Source organism: Arachis hypogaea, chromosome 13 (assembly GCF_003086295.3).
Source record: "Arachis hypogaea cultivar Tifrunner chromosome 13, arahy.Tifrunner.gnm2.J5K5, whole genome shotgun sequence".
Classification (NCBI taxonomy): Eukaryota; Viridiplantae; Streptophyta; class Magnoliopsida; order Fabales; family Fabaceae; genus Arachis; species Arachis hypogaea.
The window spans coordinates 14,464,587-14,480,656 of record NC_092048.1 but is presented as its reverse complement, the minus strand read 5'-3'; positions in this window follow the sequence as shown (position 1 = coordinate 14,480,656).

Here is a 16,070-nt window from a genome sequence, read left to right as displayed (position 1 = left end):
ACAACTAAGAGAGAATCATTTCACAATTTTAAAGAAAAGATATGAGACGAACATTTCAAAAGAAATGATAAAAGCATAAATACTATCACGTCAAACAAATTCAAGTTGAAACAAAGATGAAAGGTTTATGAAGTGAAGATTAATAGGAGTCACGCGCAAATATTTTTCCTCAAAAATCCTAGAGGATACTTAAGTGTACAATCAAGTAAGGATATGCATAAACAAAAAGATAAAATCAACAATAGAGAAAACAAAGCAAAACATAAATCAAGAATATGACAACACAATTTAGAATCTGCAACTTAATCGTCATAAAAAATGAATCAAAAACAATAACTATCACAAATATTAGTATGCTACTTTTCCTTTTCTATAAAAACCTTCAACTAAGTATCTTTGAGATTATTATCATGACTATAGACATTAAATAATTTTATCAATATAAAATTTGATATCTCCTAATTCAAAATAGTAGATAGATTATGTAAAACATGACAAGAAATGTAATTGAACTCTTTGTTATCCCTTAAGCCAAGATTTACATATACATTTAGGTATTTAACTCATTATAGTCACTGTTGGTAAAATACAGTCATATAATTTTCTATAATCATGTAGCTAGACTTGGTATGTAGTTACAAATAAATTGACATATAAAATAATGATAATAATAAAACTAAAATTTGAAGTACTGCCAATTAATATACTAAAATCAGTTAAAATAACTACTTTTTTTTTTAACATAATCCAAATACATAGTAAAGGAATTTTAGAAAATTGGTATGAGGTCATATTTCTTATAAAGATAAAACACCAAAAAGAAAATTCACCTTCATAAATAATTAAGTGAACTTAAAGCTCATAAACTAAGGTCAAACTCAAATACATATCTTGAATCTAAATATTCGAAAATATATCTCCCAAATCCTTGCCGTATCTTGGAAAATATATCAATTTTTTTTTGGTATATACAGAGCCTTTCTCAAATTTCCAACCCAGAAGTGAGACTAAGAAACCCAAAAATAACCGTTACATACAAATCAAGAAACTCAACAATCCAATCACCAAAGAAATTGACTTGCTTGTTACTTAGAAAATCTCAATGATCTCTATTAATATTAGTCATATAACCACATTTTGGGTTCAATCATAGTAGAAATCCATTTATCACTCTTCTCTTCATATATATTATTGTCTTGAGTGCCCCATGTATACAAATTGTAGGCTTGTAGCTTTCTAGAGAATATTTAGCCATGTTAGATTTTATTATCTTATTATCAGAATATATAAGAAAAATCAGTCAAAATTACAAAATTAACATTTAGGATACTATAATAAAATTGATGTAAAATGTCAGTTAAATTATCAAAATCGAGGTACAAGATCTGGCAAGACAAACTGAAAAGGATGCAATTTCAGTGCATTAAAAAGTATAACAGATTTATTGGCAACTCTCTATTTCAGGTCAAACGTTCTTGTATTCTCTGTCACAAGAATAGCATTTAAGTATATGCACAAAATACAAAAATAAAAAAAAGCAACTATATCACATGAATGGCAAGAGACATGACAAGTGTGGTCCGTGTCAATGTTTTTGTTGTAAGAATTAACAAGAAGAAAAGAAAAAAAAACTTTTGTTTTTTTTTTTTTGAAAAGATTACACCAATTAATTCATGGTGATAAAAAATCATAAAAAGTAGTATTATCCCATGCACCCCATTAACATAACACTTAACAGTAAAACCCCTAACATATGCAACAATTCAAGGTTCAAACCAGAATATGGTTAACTTGCACATGGTAAAGTAACTTCAAGCAAAATGCCCTTTTTTTTTTTTATCATAAATTTAAAACAAAGAAGCAACTGAAAATCAGAAAACGAATTAGGAACTTGTGAGTAAAGGGTCTTCAGTGAAAATCCAAACAAGCAAAGCATTGCAGAAGTGCGAGGGTAAAACTTGCATTGATTAAAAGTTTAAAACAAAGGTCTATAAAGGAAGGAATCTTGAACATTCAAAGCACTTTTCCATAAAATAAATAATGTTATAGTATTCAAAAATCAAACAAATAAAATGCATAAAAAGGGAGAACTAACCAACAAGTATAACTTCAAAACTTTGAAAGGTATTGAAAACAATGCTCAACTCGGGTGTTGAAAAACAACAAAAAATTTTAGATTTCAAAACATGATTGAAAAACAAACGAAGGAGGAAAGAAAGACCTTTCTTCAAAATTCAATACAATATTCAGTACGCAATAAACTAAACTGGTTTGAATTATTTTTCACATCAAGGTAAGAGTATTAGTCCAAAGCAACATCAACCAGTAGGAAAATGAAAAAGAAAAAGAAAAAGAAAGCACGAGTTTTGAAGAAGTGATTACTACACAGAAATTTCTATGCACAAAATTCATGTCCCATAATTTGCATGCTATTTTGAGTCTTTTTACCATGAAAAATATGAAGTGTTGTCCGTAACTGAAAAGAAGTAAAATAAGTCAAAATTGAAATCCAAAAATTTCATAATCAGAGGAACCATAAGATTGAAAAGGGAAGAACTTGAAGGTTCCCAGAAGAAATAGTACCCTTAAAAAAAAAACCACGTTCAACAAACAAAACCATACCAGAACAAATTATCAAACAAAAAGCTCAATCAAACTTTCAGATCGGAAAAGATCTTCAAATTAGCTAACACATCATAAAAAAAAAATTTGCCACACCTAAACAGAGAAAATTATAATTCCAATCTAGCAAACAAGAATAACACTCCATGCATATGTTTGTCACGTAGTTTTTCTACCTGAGCAACCGAATAACAATTTTTAAATTTATTGATTCGAGTGGTTCAAAATTATGTTAACTTCAAAGATCATCAACATAAGAAAAACAAACTTTTTTTTATCGAAATCCAGAACAAAGCATCTCAATCAACAGCTAAGTAAATCTACAATCCACAAATTCAAATACAGTTCTATAAAAGGAATAAGATAATAATTCACAGTAAAAACATATCGAATCTTCTAGATAATGGATATCTTGAAATCGGAAACCATAGAAAACAACATGAAAATAAAGAAGATTAAAGCAAATATTCATAAAAGCGAGGAAGATTAGAACTAGCTACAAGGCAGGAGTCGCGAACCGGAACTGAAACTAAAGCTATTGCAAAAATACGTTCGAGAAAATCTACAAAAGGATAAGTCAAAATTGGGTACAAAAGGACAAGAGTAGTAAGAAGTGACAGAGGACAGATGATCACAGTAATCAGAAGACAACAATGACATAGAGGACAAAGAGGACAAAGAGGACATTCCTATAGGCCTTTGATGGAGCCACAATTTGTACAAATAGGCGTGCTTCTATTTATACAATTGTGATCCTACCATAGGACACTTGCTCCATATTACACAGATTAAACCTAAGCTCTTATACCACTCTGTCACAGCCCAAAATGAGCCATGACTGGCGCTCAGAAAAAAGAGTTCCCTAGCAAGCCTAACAGATTTGAATATAAGATAAATAAAAATGTTACAAATAATTTTTTGATAAATTTAAACTTTCTAGAATGAATAATTACATAATTGAACAAAAGTAAAATAAATAAATATAGATGGATCCTGCCTGTGACATATGGAGCAGATGACGCCTAAGAACTCAACAAGGAATAGAACCCATTGCAGATCATTACTCTTGAATAAAAAGACTCACATAATCAAATACTTTTTCCTGAAAAATATTTTTTTTAAAAAAAAGGGGTGAGTTTTGCAACTCAGTGACTAGACAGTACATCTATAATTCACATGAGACCATCTAAACATTATTATGAAAATAATTTTAGTTAGAAAATAATAATTTATATGAATAAGTGAATCAATAAGGGAGTTCTCATACAGAAACCAAATCAAATAGTCCACACTTGGGCGGCTCCACCTCTAAGGGTAGCCCTTTCCTCTAGCGTGTCCGTACGGAATAACAGATCCAACGTGTGGCCTACACGTTAGGCTAGCAACGCCCCTGCTAGCTGAGGTCTGAGCCAAATGCATCTAGGTTAACGTCATAACCGTCGTTAACTACGGTTTTCTAATACGAGCCTCCCAAACCAATTCAAAACATATAATTTCAAATACAACCAATCTTTGATCTTTCAAATATATACAGTATCAAATCAAATCAAATAATACTCTCTTATCAAAAATCCTTTTCAATCATATGAAAGGTCAAATATACTTTACAAATTCATAGAATATGAGTGAGTATTTATAATACTTTAATGTTTCAAAAACACATATTCAATAAAATCGAATATTCTACAATAATACAAAACTTCATCAAACATGTATATAGTCTCATGTACAGATTAAAAATTCGAATTTCACAAAAATAATATTTAGTTCAAATAAATCCATTATTAAAATCAAATTCAAATCCTTTGTTAATAACTTGTAAGTATAGTCATAAATTCAAGCAGCATATATCAAAATAATTATAGATGTAAAGTCAAATAATTATAAATGTAAAGCCTACTCACAACTTAGTCCTGAAGGACCGAAAAGACCAAATCCAGAGTGCCAAATTAAAAGATGAGGATGGTTGGAATAGGATAGATTGAAAGAACACAGTGATGGCAACAACTCGGACTAATCCCGCAGCAACATTGTAATAATCACAGCTATAGCGGCTGAAACAGAACAGAACGGAAACAAGGTAGCATAAATGGAATAGTAGCAGAGCAAAAGTGAAAACGAGGCAAGTTAAAGTAAATGACCTAGAACAGAATAAAGGCACTTCAACAGTAACAGCAACATAAGCTCCGGTAGGATGCTTAAACCGGAAGCAGAGGCAACTTTACCAGCAGCCGCGTGCAACTCGACGGTGACCTCCTTCCCTAGCAACGATAGCAGTAGCGACAACATGCACCATCGGTACCCCTTTTCCCGGCGACAAGCTCCGCCACGTTCTCCTTTCCCCTTCGCAAAGTCCCTCTCTCTCTCTCTCCCCGGCCTCCTCGGTGGCACAGTCGTTTGATGACGGCGAAGCTAGCTTCAACGGCGGCGGCTAGGCTCCGGCAGTGACGGCGACGAAACCTCCCTCCTCTTTCGTCACGGCTCTCTCTTCCCCGTGCGTTCTCTTCTCTCTCCTCGGGCTCCCCTTAGCCACGGCGACGGTCTTCCTCGCGCAGCCACCATGACGACAGCAACAATAGTGTGGCCCTAACCGGTGTCGTCCTCCTTCCCCCTCTTCTTCCTTTCTTCTCCCCCTCTGTTTCCCCTCTCTGTTTTCCCTTCTTTCCTTCTCAGCTGTGTGTGTGTTAGAAGAGGTTTAGTATGGACAAAAATTAGGATTAGGGTTGGGAAGAAGGAATAAGGGTAATTTAGGAATTTTGATAAAATTAGGGGGTACGGTAGTAAAAAAAACTTGGGACATTACAACATCAACAATTCAAAACATTCTACAAGTCTACGTTCCTCTATCACACAGGAGCATGTAGGATAGGAGGAGAAACAGCCAGAAAAGGTTACTGGAGAATGAAGATGATGGTGAGGGTTTGATACAATTGGAAGAAGAAGATATAAGGAGGGGAATTTCGAACTGTATTAATAGTCTAATTGAAAAACTGTTCGCTGATAAACAATTCTCCACGGGGACAATGGAGGGAGCGTTACGGGCAATATGGGGACATCCCGGCGGTTTTAGAGTTACAGAGATAGGACACAACCAAATTCACTTCTTCTTCGATAGAGAATTGGATGTGATGAGAATAGAAAAGGGTTCACCATGGTTATTCAAGGATTACACGCTTCACGTCCAACGGTGGAAGGAAGGGTCGAAAGTTGATGAACAGAAAATTAGTATCATCCCAATATGGATCCAATTTTGGGGCATTCCTGAAGCCTTTAAAACCTTAGAAATGGCTCATAAACTGGGAGGAGGATTGGGTAAAGTGATAGATGCAGGTTTTTTTTATGTTAAAGGGCAAAAAACCAGAATAATCAAGGCAAAAGTTGAAATAAAAGGAGAGCAAACTATCAGAGACAACCCCAACGTCATTGGTCCAAATAAAAACAAAGTAGAAGTGGTTGTCCGATATGAGAGATTAGGAACAATCTGTACATACTGTGCACAAATAGGCCATGACCATAAATTGTGCCCCAAGTTCATGGAAGATGCTAAGAAGGAAAGAATTAATGAAGATAAAATAGGAGAATGGGTGAGAGCCGATCAAGTTGGAAAAAGGGTAGAATTGCAGGAGAAGAACAACATTGAGAAACAAACAAGGCCCCAAGCCAACCAATTAATATTGGACACAATGAAGAAAATGAGCTAGATAGAGGTCAAGAAAATGCGATACAATTCAGTCTAATGCAACTCGGGATGTAGGACGCGACTATCACCTTAAATGCCTCTGACTCTAGTGGAGCCCTAATAGAGAACCAAAGGGATAATGTGCCTCCAATTCACTATGGCAGTCAGTTTAAGCGTCTAAAACATTCAGGTAGGAAGAATTCTGAAGGTGTTGAATAAGTGAGTGGAGTTAAAAGATGAGCAAAAGAAACAGCAAAGAAGTTATATATGGAAGTGGAGAGGGTGGAGGGTGCCAGCCGTTCAATGGCACCCCCAGCACCATGAAGGGAGCAAAAGAAATAGCAAAGAAGTTATATATGGAAGTGGAGAGGGTGGAGGGTGCCAGCCATTCAATGGCACCCCAGCACCATGAGGATCCTTTCATGGAACTGTCGGGGTTTGGGGAGATCCCTGACAGTCCATAATCTTAAAGGGATTTATCAATCCTACTCCTCCGAGTTGGTTTTTCTAAGTGAAGCTAAAAATCAAACTCGACTTGTCGAACAAAAACTCAGATCATGTGGATTCACTAATTTTACTATTGTTGATTCAAGTGGTCTATCGGGAGGTATAGCTCTAGCATGGAAGGACTTTATTGAGGTAAGGATAATTGCTCAAAACTCTTTTTCTGTGATTGCTACAATTAAAGATGAGAATAAGCGTATGGTGTGGGGGCTGGTGGGAGTATACCTAAGTACTAATGAACAAATTAAAGTGGGACAATCTGAGGCATTATCCGTACAGCTTCAACATTTTCAAGGAAATATTATTATAATGGGTGATTTCAATTCAATAAAAAATAATGAAAAAAAAAGGAAAAATATTACAAGATCAGTAACTTCCATTGAAAATTTCAACAGATTTATCAATGACAATCAATTGGCTGATTTGGGAATGATCAGTCAACGCTTTACATGGTCAAATATGAGGAATCGGGTGAATTAATACAGGAGAGACTTGACCGGGTCATGGTAGGTGTGGCTTGGAGGGAAGGATATGAAGCAGCCGTTGTTAGGAGATTATCTGAAAATGGATTGGATCATGCTCCATTGATACTAGATGCCACCCCTCCAAGATGGTCATAAAAAAGGTGCTTTAAATTCCAAGAGCGGTGGTGCAAGATAGAGGAAGTGAAGAAGATTATAGAGGATGCTTGGTCTAATACTTTTCAAGGCTCACCAATTTGTTTTGACCCAAAAATTGAAGCTCTGTCGTCACCGACTAGTCGATTAGCAGAAATAGAACCAAACAAACTCAAGAAAAACAATTGAGGATTTGACTCAGCAGTTGGATCAGCTGAGGGAGAATGGAGTATTCGGGGGTGAAAAGCTGGTGGAGTTGGAAAACAAATTAGAAAATGAGTGGCTAAAGGAGGAGAGTTATCGGCGAGCGAAATCACGATGTAAGTGGCTAAGAGAAAGTGACAAAAATACTACCTTCTTCTACAAAAAATTCCATGCCAGAAACCGAAAAAATAAAATTGGAGAGCTGGTTGGAAATAACGGAGACGTCGCATCCGACCCCGAAGGTATTGCATTGGTGGCTGAAAATTATTTCAGAGAGTTATTTTCCGCTACTAATTGCGTTGACCCTAGAGACTTTTTTAATAATTTTCGTCCTACGGTGACAACTTCCATGAACCGTAGGCTGCTGAGACCAGTATCAATGGAGGAAACAAAGAGAGCCACTTTCAGTGTTTGCTCACAAAGTGCTCTAGGTGATGATGGATTCACTGATAAATTTTTTCAATTCTACTGGAACGTGGTATGCAAAGATGTATATAGAGCAGTGGCGAGCTTTTTTGGTGGAGGGAGGATCTTAAAGGGTTTCAACCATACGCAAATATGTTTGATCCCCAAGATTCCAGATGCCCAACATATGACACAGGTCAGACCTATTAGTCAATCCTCGGTATTTATAAGATTATTTCGAAGATTCTGGTGCATCGACTGCAATATTTTATGAATGATTGTATTAGCCTTAATTAGAATGCTTTCTTAAAGGGTAGATTAATATCTGATAATATTCTTGTGGCTCATGAATGTATGCATTATTTAAAAACCAAGAAATCTGGTTTGGTACATGAAATGGCCATTAAATTGGATATGAGTAAAGCCTATGATAGAGTGGAGTGGAAATTCCTATAGTTTATAATGGGGAGAATGGGCTTTGATGCAAGATGGATATCTTGGATTCAAGAACTTGTTACTATTGTTTCTTACTCTGTACTTGTGGAAGGACAACATTATGGCTTCTTTAAGCCAACAAAGGGAATCCGTCAAGGAGATTCTTTGTCACCATACCTTTTTTTCTTTTGTGCAGAAGGACTTTCCTATCTGCTACACAGGGCAGAGCAAAATAGACTCATACAAGGTATTCAGATTCATAGAAGAAGTCCAGCAGTTAGCCACCTTCTTTTTGTGGATGGCTCAATACTATTTTGTAAAGCAACAGGAGGCATGCACTAATATCCTAGCTCTACTCTATGACAACAAAACAATTAGTATACAAAGGTTAATTTAAATAAATCTGCAATTTTCTTCAGGCAGAACACTCCTAATAATACTCTGAGATAGCATTTGGCAGAGGAGATTAACATTGAACATGTAGGAGCTCAGGAATACTACCTTGGTCTACCATCAGTGGTACAAAGATCCAAGAAAGCCACTTTTGGTACAGTTATAGACAAGATCTACCAAAGAGCCCAGACATGGAAGAGGCAACTATTATCAGCTGGGGGACGACATGTCCTAATCAAGGTTGTTGGAGAAGCTATTCCTGTGTACACCCTTTCCAGTTTTCGACTACCAGACTCACTCATAGAAGATATCCACATGATATTACCACAATTTTGGTGGGGTCAGCGTAGTTCAGAGAGAAAGATGGCCTGGATCAACTGGGACCATATGGCGAGACCAAAAAAGCAAGAAGGTTTGGGATTTAAGGACTTAAAGGCTAAGAATATGGCACTATTAGGCAAACAATTCTGGCGTATTACTACTAATCCTAACTCATTACTAGCTCGCATACTGAAAGGGAGATACTATAGATACTCAAACACATTACAAGCTGTAAAAGGTTACCAGCCGTCCTAGGGATTGAAGAGCTTATTAGAGGGGAGAAAGGTGGTGGAAAAAGGTATGTGTTGGAGCATTGGCACATGAGAGAATATTCGCATATGGCATGACCCTTGGCTACCCCCCTTATCCCTTTCAACTAAATATTAACAGCAGTCCAATAACAGGAATCAATATGGTAAACGATTTACTTATCGAGACTCGAAGATGGAACCAAGATTTGATCATTGAGTTGTTCCCTTCAGCGGTCAGGAACTGTATTCTCTCCCTCAACATTAATGCGAATAGTAGAGACAAAATCCAGTGGATTGGGAATAAGCGGAAGCAGTACGATTCAGCGTATGGCTATCTTGTTGCTTACAATTTTTTCCATGATCCAGTGGAGCAAATCCCAGCTGTAATGAGGAACCCTGTAATTTGAAAAGCCATTTGGGGGTTAAAAATTCCATTGAAAATACAGGTATTTTTATGAAAAGCTTGCCACGGAAAATTACCTGTGTTGGAACTTCTACACCATTGATTTCCAACAACTTTCCCACTGTGCTCAAGATGTGGAACGGAGCAAGAATCAATCGTGCACTGCTTGCAACACTGTGGTCCACCAAAGGAAGTCTGGAGCTCTTTTCCCATTGTACCGGCGATTACCCAACAGGATTCTGTCGATTTCGCAACCTGATGGCTCACCGCGGTGAGATACAGCCAAGGAAGTGAATCCTCCCTCACACTCTTTGCATGTATATGCTGGTCCTTATGGAAAAGGCAAAACCTAGAAATTTTTTAAGCCAAGAGAACATCGGCGTCAAGCATAATGGAAATGGCCTCCAGATTGCAAAGAGAAATTCTTCAGAAAAGATGAAGCGTTTCAACGTTACGTTCTTTTTCTTTAAGTTTAGAGTAAAGTATCGTTTTTGTTCCCAACGTTTGGGTAAATCCTATTTGTGTTCCTAATGTTTAAATCGTCCTATTTGTATCCCTAACGTTTGTAAAAGTGATTCAATGTTATCCTGCCGTCAATTACACATCATGAGCGCTTTAGTTTGAGTTTTAAAAACCTCTTCTTGAAGTTAGAATACAAATGTCTGGGATAGAATCGATGATCTACTCCAAAAAATAGCTCATCAAATGTTGAAACTAATTCCTACAACATTTATATAATTCACTTTTCTAGGAACATAATTGAATCTAAACACAAATAGTGGGTATAATATTAAAATCGAATACATCCAAATGAGACCTAATTGAGAATGAATACATCCAATTAAGAATAATTGAAAAATATAATCTGATTTATAGTATAATTGATAGTAGGATAACATTGAATCACTTTTATAAACGTTAAAGATACAAATAGGACGATTTAAACGTTAGGGACACAAATAAAACTTACCCTAAACGTTGTGGACAAAAATAATATTTTACTCTTAAGTTTAATTCTTTTGTCTTTTAGCGATATGTATATCACTATCTGAGCTTTTATTTTCCTCTTTGGACGATATATCTCTTTACATTCTAAAAAAATACAATTTATCTATCTTCGGAAAAAAAATAATAAATATTTAATAAAATTTAATTTTTATCATTTAAAATTGTAATCTTATTTATTATTTAAATACTAATTTAAAAATTTATTAACATCTTTTTATTATTAGTATTTCTTAATTTCTTAAATTCAAATTCTTTGATTAATAAATACTGATTAAATAAAATATTTTGTTTGTAAATTTTAAATTGTTATATAATTGCATCTTTACTTCTTTAGTATTTAAGTTTTTAAAATTTAAATTCCACTATAAATTTAACATTTCAACTCTAACTAAATATTTAAATTCTAACCATAATTAAAATATAACTGTTTTAAATTTTAAATAACTTTTACGTAAGTAACTAAATACTTTATTTAATTGTGCTATTATTTAAAGAGTTAAAATTTATAATGAGTCATAACTCAAATGACATAATCTCTTTATACTCATCTAAGAAGTCGCGAGTTTGAATCAACCTATCTTTGATAAAAAAAATTTTAAAAATTAAAAAACACTAATAAAAAAGATATTAATAAATTTTTAAATTATAATATTCAAATAATAAATCAATATTGAAACTTTAAATTACAAATAAAAAAATAAATTTTATTAAATATTTATTATTATTTTTATTATAGTGTTAAAAAAATTGGATCAGACCTAATATAATTTAACATATGACAACTCATTATATGATGTGTTGCCCTAGTTTCTTCTTCTTTCTCCTTCTTTCTCTTCTAATGTCATTTATTCTTCAAGATATATCTTCTTTCTCTTTAAATTAAGATTCATGTTATACATGTTTGTCATAAAAAGAAAAAATTATTTTTATTTATTCTATTCTTTTTTTTTATTTTCTTTTTTTTTTTACTCTACCCTTTTTTCATACTCTTACTCTCTATTTATTATGCTCTCTTATTTCACCCATTTTATAGGTGATGAAACAAAAATGGCATTTTCCATTTTGTGGACAACAAAGCAGAAATGGGACCCTTCCATTCGATGCATCAAAAATAACTTTAACAGGTCTGGATCCATTTGGCAGACTATGAAATAATAAAAAATTCCATTTCACAAATACTTTACGTGAATTGACTATACCTACTTTGACAGTATCTTTTTATTGTGCACATTTAAAGAATTAAAATATTTTTAATAGGGTTTTTTACTTAAATAAATTAAATGCATTTCAAAATTACTCAATTCCTCTGAATCAGATTCTGCAACGTGATTATCCTTTTTGTATTATTATATAAATCGTCCCAGGGTGCAAAGGATTATATAAAACGTAAATCATCTCACCCTAGGACGATTAATGAATGAATTTGTGATGCAAAATAAGAGTAAATCATCCCAGGGCGTCTTGGGTTAGTAGTTGAGCATAAATCGTCCCAGGGTAGTAGGTTTTACGAGTTAATGGGCTAAACCAAACTGGACTGCCACGATTTATGTGTTTTTTCGGACCCTCAGGAGGCTGGGACGATTTATGTGTTTTTTTTATTAAGACGTTGCCGGATATCATGTATAGTGATTTAGTTAGTTTTTGGTTTAGTATAAGACGTTAGAAATCAGTGGTCTTAAAAGATCATGGAATTCACTCATCATAGGGTGATGGTTCTGACGGTAGAATCCCATGGAATTTGCTGATTTTACTATAGAATTCGGACCGGCCCGAACCGGACCGAACCGAACCGGACAGGTTCGAATCGGACCGGAACGAAGCGGTTCAGGGTTAAACCGGCCAATGGGATCCTGAACCGGTCCAGTCTGATGATATGACCAGATGAGGGAACGAACCGGTTCGGTGTGGTCAAACCCGAAATGAAATGGTTTAAACTGATATCAGTTAGTAAGACCGGGCCGACCGAACCGCTTGAGTTTAAACCATTTCTCTACAACATTTTAAAAAAAAAAATTTGAAACTCAAGCGGTTCGGTCGGCCCGGTCTTACTAACTGATATCAGTTTAAACCATTTCATTCCGGGTTTGACCACACCGAACCGGTTCGTTCCCTCATCCGGTCATATCATCAGACTGGCCCGGTTCAGGATCCCATTGGCCGGTTTAACCCTCGAACTGCTTCGTTCCGGTCCGGTTCGAACCTGTCCGGTTCGGTTCGGTCCGGTTCGGGCCGGTCCGAATTCTATAGTAAAATCAGCAAATTCCATGGGATTCTACCGTCAGAACCATCACCCTATGATGAGTGAATTCCATGATCTTTTAAGACTACTGATTTCTAACGTCTTATACTAAACCAAAAACTAACTAAATCACTATACATGATATCCGGCAACGTCTTAATAAAAAAAACACATAAATCATCCCAGCCCTTTGAGTGTTACAGAGTAACACATAAATCGTCCCAGCCTCCTGAGGGTCCGAAAAAACACATAAATCGTGGCAGCCCAGTTTGGTTTAGCCCATTAACTCGTAAAACCTACTACCCTGGGACGATTTATGCTCAACTACTAACCCAAGAAGCCCTGGGACGATTTACTCTTATTTTGCATCACAAATTCATTCATTAATCGTCTTAGGGTGAGATGATTTATGTTTTATATAATCCTTTGCACCCTGGGACGATTTATATAATAATACAAAAAGGATAATCACGTTGCAGAATCTGATTCAGGGGAATTGAGTAATTTTAAAATGCATTTAATTTATTTAAGTAAAAAACCCTTTTTAATATTTATATAAATAAAAAAGCCCAACTTAAGACATTTCGCCATTCATAAATAAAAGGACTGGCTTATTTCAATTTTTGCTATCTATCGACACTGTTGCCTATAGATTAAAAGAAAAATCGTCAACATAAACACAAATACAAATTAGAGGTACTTCATAATCAAACATATTTCTTAGCATGATTGAAAATCTTTCACTAATGTTTATATTATAGTATAATAGAAAAATTTTCTCATAAACAACACTAGAATAGCGAATTATTGATATTCAATATCACCAAAAATAAATATATAAATAAATAAAGATAGAAAGTAAGAAAAATAAAATAAATAAAATCATAATATAGCCTCGTATTCATAAATAACTCTGGATATTAAACGCATTGATGAGAAGTAGTGAATGTTAATCAAATAAAAGATAAAGATAAATAGATTAACTATAAAAAATTATAAAGACATTTTCATTTTACATGTAACTTATAAAAAATTCAAAGCCTTAAAATCAAAGAAAATATGATCACTGCATCAAAATAGGTTCATTTGAGTTCTGTATGATATTAACATGTAGGATTATTATGAAACAATAAAATAGAAGAATTTAAGGAGAAAAAAATGAAAAAGTTCAGTAGTAAAAATAACACAAATATTCAACACAAAAATAATATAAAAGCACTCACAATACAATATGGCAGTAATTATAAATAAATAAATATAGCAAGTAAAATAATAACAAGAACACATTGAAATTTTAACGTACATATAACCAGACAAAACATCAAAATACCAAAGTTTACAAATGAAAAGGAAAAAGATAAAAAATATCCAAAAACATAGCTGTTGTTCGAAGCCTAATCCTCTCTTTTCAGACCTCCAACTGTAGTCCAAATTTTAAGTGGATCCAACGGTGAAGGAATGAGAAATTGCTGTTCAAAGATTGGTAAAAACAGAAAACCTATTTTTCTCTTGCGAAGCCAATTTTTTATAAAGTAGACTTCCAATCAACATCTCCACCGTCTAGAATGAATGAAGAACAAGATGAGAGGAACACACAGTTTGAATTTCACACCGATCCAACGATGAACAAATGAGAAACTACTATTTGAAATTTGCTGCTTTGCATACAAATGAAAATTCTATTCTCTCTCTTTTCTCTCACTTTGTGGCTACTCTCTCACACTCTCAAAAGACTCCAAAAAAATCTGATTAAGGTAGAGACACAAAGATACAAGAATACACCTCTAAAAAATTGAGCTTAGACCTCACAAAAAAGAGAAAAAATCCAACAAAAAAAAATCAGTAACTTAATCCAACAAAGATACAAGCATTTGTGTGTTCTCCAATTATTTTTCATATAGAAGAAACTTAATCCTTCACCATTCTGTTTTTCTCTCGTCAATTAGAATACATAATAACAAGTAAAGGAGGAAAAAACCATATTTCAAAGAAACTAAAAATTGTATGTTGTATATTAAAATTTTTGTATTCTATATCAAAATTTTTGTGATATAATTTTTTAAATATTTACAGTAGAAAAAAAAGAGGAAAACGACGAAGATAATGATAATAATAAAAGAGGATGAGGAGCAAAAAAAAAAGAAAGAAGAAGAAATTAATCAATAACAACAACGTCAAAAGAAAAATGGCCGCAACAACGACAATGCCATTAGCAGCGGTAGCCATGACGATAACAACATTGAAAAAAATGCAAAAAAAAATAGATAATGACAGTGATAACCATAACAATAAGAGAGAAAAAATATAAAAAATAATTGAAAAAGTAGTAAAAGAATAAAAAAAAGAAAAAAAAATACATGTGAACTTGATTAAAAATATAATTTAAAAAAATGTCTGTACTTCTAGTATTGTTGAATACGTCTATTCATTGATGGAGACTTTTATTATTTTAATACATAATCTTTTTAAAATAATTGAGTACATTTAAGTATGCCTGAAACGCAAATTAACATTAAGTAAAGCTACTATTCCGTTTTTATTATTTTAGATAGAGGCATCCACGTATTTTTCATTATTTTCGTCATAATAGGTTTAATATTTTTTACGTAGCTATGTTTACTTGACTCAATTTAGTTTAATTTAGTAGTTAATGCCATTAAAAAACAGTTAAATTGGTGATGTATGTAATTCTGGTTTCTTTATTATTATTATTTTTATTTCATATATTTTAATGTGAGTTTTCTCTATTTTAAAACTAAGGGAATAATATTATTAATTTCTTACAAGTAATAGTGTAATATTTGGAAAGTTTGAATGAGATGGAAATGCAAACCTTTACTATTTATGTAAGGATTGAAAACTCAAGTTTGAATTTAAGGATTTGAGAATCTTTATGATATGGAAAGTTCGACTTTACCTCTTTATATTATGTTTAATGTCAGAGAAAATGATATTTTCTATAAATATATAAATGAAGCTTCTCTTTTTA